Here is a 4,659-nt window from a genome sequence, read left to right on the forward strand (position 1 = left end):
GACCGAGCTCCCACGGCAAGTGGTCCTCGCCTGCAGCCTTAACGCCAAGGCACCCAACAGGATTTGCAACATCCGAGCTCCTCTCGATGGATGGCTACCTCTCTCCGTCAGGCACCTCAACCGAACTTCGGCCGACAGGCCCGGACCCCCTGGCAGCCCAGTAATGGCCACGACTCTGCTCCACTTCCTGCGACGGATCCCACGTGGCTCCATCTCCCTGGCAGGCCTCAGTAACGGCCACGACTCTGCTCCACTTCTGCGACGGATCCCACGCGGCTCCATCACTCCCTGGCAGACCACAGTAATGGCCACGACTCTGCTCCACTTCCTGCGACGGATACCGCACGGCTCCTCCACCCTCTGGCAAGTCGCGACAACGGACGCCGCTCCACTCCCCGCAACAGACTCCACGTGGCAGGTCCCGATGATGGCCACGATTCCACTCCACTACTCTTCACAACAAACTCCTCCTGACCCCGAGCGGCCCACTGCCAGACGGTTACAAACATCGCTATCAGTCTGTTGCACCCTCCCTATAAAAGGGGGACCCCAGATACGTTATTCTCTAAGCTCTAATTTCTATTTCCAAAATTTGCTAAAATTTTTGTTCGAGCACTCCATCCTTATTGAGGCAGAGAACTGACTTGAGCGTCGGAGGGTCTTGCCGGAGCACCCCCAACTCTGGTTTAGACTTCCTTTGCAGGTCCCGGCGGCGACCGCGACTCCCTCGACTCCAGCTTCTCCGATGCAGGTAGATTTTTGCATCAACAGAATTGGCGCTAGAGGAAGGCGCTGTTCTTCGCAGTACCCTTGTTCTTAAAGGAGCGCTCAACGGGACCGCCTCCGATCATCTTTTCCGACGTCCACTCCTCCTTCCCCCACTAGGTCTTCGCCCGATGCCTCCCCAAAAGCATCCACACGACGATCCACGCCTCCGCGGACAGATCTCAGGCTCCAGCCTCACCTCCAGTTTCCCACCTCCTCCCCCTCCTCTGGCAACGGCGGTTGGTGCGGAGCAATTCGACCTACTGGTGCAGCAGGTCAGAGCCTCACTGAAGCTGTGCAGGCCATACAACAGCAGCAGCCGCAGGCATCAGTGCGACTGGAGAGAGCGTCACCAGAACTCCAAAATCCGATGGTAGGACGGGCCACTTGGGCCAGCCGCCCCGTCTTTCTCAGAAAGATGAATCCGAGGGTGGAGAGCCCTCAGTCAGATCATGATTCCACCCCTGAAAGATCTCTACCTCCATTCTGCCAGAAGACCCTCGAGACCCGTAGTCGAGAGGATTTTCTGGATCGGAGGCTCCAGGAGATGAACCGGCGGATCGAAGAACTCCGCCACGCTCCCCCCGCTTACGGTGAGGACATTTATACTGACCCTCCCTTTTCTCAAATGATCATGCAGGAACCGATCCCGCCGAACTTCAAGCTCCCTCAGTTTGAGAGCTACGACGGGACTTCGGACCCAGTTGACCACCTGGAGGCCTTCCGGACAACGATGCTACTTCATGGCACGCCCGACGCCATCTTGTGCCGAGCTTTCCCATCCACCTTGAAGGAAGCGACGAAAAATTGGTACTCGAAGCTGAAGCCGGGTACCATCTTTTCCTTTGATCAGATGAGCCATCAGTTTGTGGCTTATTTTGTTAGCAACCGGCATCCCCAGAGGGGTTTGGAGTCCCTCATCAACATCAAGCAGAGGGAGGGGGAGTCCATTCGGGCTTACGTCAACCATTTCAATATCGCCGCATTGGAGGTCCAGAACTTGGACCAATCGATCGTGATGGCCGCTCTGAAAGGTGGCCTTCAGAAGAACGACCTTCTATTCTCCCTGAAAAAGAAGTACCCCAGGAATTTTGCTAATTTGTTGGCTCGGGCTAAGGGGTATGCCCGAGCAGAAGAAGCCTTCAAGATGAAGGACGAGGAGACCGCGAGAGAGCGGCAGGCGGGAGACTCGAGTAAGCCCGCAGTCGAGAAAGGGGCGAGAGAAGCTTGGCCGCATTCTCGGACTCCCCTCGGGCACAAGCGTGCCCAGACTCCTCACCGAGCACGCAGACAGAGAAGTCCGGAGCACCGAGTCCGTCGGGGGTCTCCCCCAGGGAGATTCCGCAGCTATGCCCCCCTCAATGCATCGAAGCCTAGGTGCTGATGGAAGTCAGAGAGTAGCTCCCAAGGTCAGAAAAAATGCGCACGCACCCCAGAAAGTGCAATCCTAATAAGTTCTGCCTCTACATTCAGCTCCGAGACGAGATCGAGGAGCTCATCAGACGAGGTCGGCTCGACAGGTTCATTCGACGCCGGTCTGAGGGTAGAGAGGATCGACCAAGGGTCCCTGCCGCAGTCTGAACCATCGAGGAGGGAAGAGCAGCCCGGAGATCGGCCTCCAATTGGATCATCAACTCCATCTCGGAGGACCTTGACAGGAAGCAGACCTTCTACAGCCTTGGGATTTGAAAAACTTGTAAATGTATTACGAACGATCCCGCTTTAAATCAAGATTCCTTTCAGACTTGCACATCTTTCCTTTTTGCCACAGACTTGTAACGACAGGGGACGACCCCATCGGACAATGAAAACAAACCATAATGTGGGCAAAGTTGAAAGTCGGTTACTTTTAGACCGGATGGGGGGAGAGCGTACAGCGCCCATATGCGCCCCCACAGCCATGTTAGGGACAGGAGGAGAACCTCGCCCTAACATGAGCAAGGTCGAAGGCCCGTTACTTGTAGACCGGATGGGGGGAGAGGCCATACAGCGCCCATATGCCCCCCACAGCCATGTTAGGGACAGGAGGAGAACCTTGCCCTAATATGAGCAAGGTCGAAGGCTCGGTTACTTTTAGACGGATGGGGGGAGAGGCCACACAGCGCCCATATGCGCCTCCACAGCATGTTAGGGATAGGAGGAGAACCTCGCCCTAACATGAGCAAGGTCGAAGGCCCGGTTACTTTTAGATCGGATGGGGGGAGAGGCCACACAGTGCCCATATGCGCCCCCACAGCCATGTTAGGGACAGGAGGAGAACCTCGCCCTAACATGAGCAAGGTCGAAGGCCCGGTTACTTTAGACCGGATGGGGGGAGAGGCCATACAGCACCCATATGCGCCCCCACAGCCATGTTAGGGATAGGAGGAGAACCTCGCCCTAACATGAGCAAGGTCGAAGGCCCGGTTACTTGTAGATCGGATGGGGGAGAGGCCACATCGTGCCCATATGTGCCCCCGCAGTCCTGTTAGGAACAGAAGGAGAACCTCATCCTAACCTGAGCTGAAATCGATCACATCAGAAATAGGGGAAGAACCTCGTCTCGACACCAATTAAGGTCCGGCCATTCGAGACCCGACAAGAAAGAAGAAAACCTTCTCGGCAACCCCTCTACGCTACCACGACTCCGTAAAAAGTAGGGAGAACCCTTGCCTAAAAAAAAAAAAAGGGAGGGAAATGTGAAGGAACAGCGGTGGGCTACCCCAACAAAAAATGGAGGCGAACTACACTAAAAGCACAAAGGACCTCATCTCCATGAAGAAGGAGGAAGAGAAAGTAAGATCTACGGTCACGAACAAAAAGGCAAATCAACACGGCGATGGCTAGAAATCTCCAAGCGGTGTCGACGCCGAACCAATCAAAAGCACAAGAAACTCGATAATGACGACCTAATACAAAGATGAACAAGGAACCTCGAACAACATCGACATCGCATGAGACAAAAATGAAAGGAGTCCGCGCACGATAATTCAACATGACGTACGGGTAAGGTAACAAAGACCTTTTCATTTCATTAGCAAAATATGCGTTACAGAGCCTGGAAGGCCGAAAAAAAAAAAATAACAAAACAACAACAACAACGACAACAAACAGACAAGCGGCAAAAGAAGACACTTAGAGGGATGAAAGACAAAAAGAGCCCTAAGGGGGCCCGGCTTCCTCCGACTTCGAACTTTCGGCTTCGACCCTCATTAGGGAGTGCCTTAAGCTCTCGACTTCTTCTTCCAATTCCTTCTCTCTCATTAGCATTTTCATATATCTCCGATGAAGCTGCTGGCTTTCGTTCTCCACCTCTCGATGCCTTTTTCTCAGGACCTCAGATTCGCCTCTGCGTCCTTGACTGCCCGCTGCTCGTATACCAGCTGGATCTTCAATTGCTGTAGTTCGCCTTCCCCTCCCCAAGGGCGACAGATAGCTCTTCTATGGTTCTTCTCAGGGATTAGAGTTCGTTGGGATCCCGAACGGGAGCAAACTGAGCTCCTTCAGCTAGCTGCCTTTGAAGGCGGGCAACCTCGTCGGTCGCCATCCTGAGCTTCCCCCTATAGTCATCCACCTGCTTGCACCAGCCGGCACGGTACGCGTTATAGCTCGCCTCAGCATCCTGGAGCTATTGCTGAAGGTCGGAGAACTTCTTCGACCATTCCCGGTCGCAGTCGGCCCGAGTCGAAAGTCGGGACGAGCTTCCTGCCAACTGGCTAATCCTCTCCTGTGCAGCTGACAGCTCCACTCTGAGAGAGCTGATCTTGACAGCTTGGGCCCAAGATCGTCGCTGGCGCGCTTCTTATGTTCCTCGAGCTCCTTTTGAAGTTGCTTTCCTCCGACTGTACTCCATGATCCCCTTCACGTGGAGGTTCCGAAAGTAGGTGGCCTCAGAGTGGCTCTCCCTCAACTTGC

The sequence above is a fragment of the Elaeis guineensis genome, chromosome 11, assembly GCF_000442705.2.
Source record: "Elaeis guineensis isolate ETL-2024a chromosome 11, EG11, whole genome shotgun sequence".
Lineage (NCBI taxonomy): Eukaryota > Viridiplantae > Streptophyta > Magnoliopsida > Arecales > Arecaceae > Elaeis > Elaeis guineensis.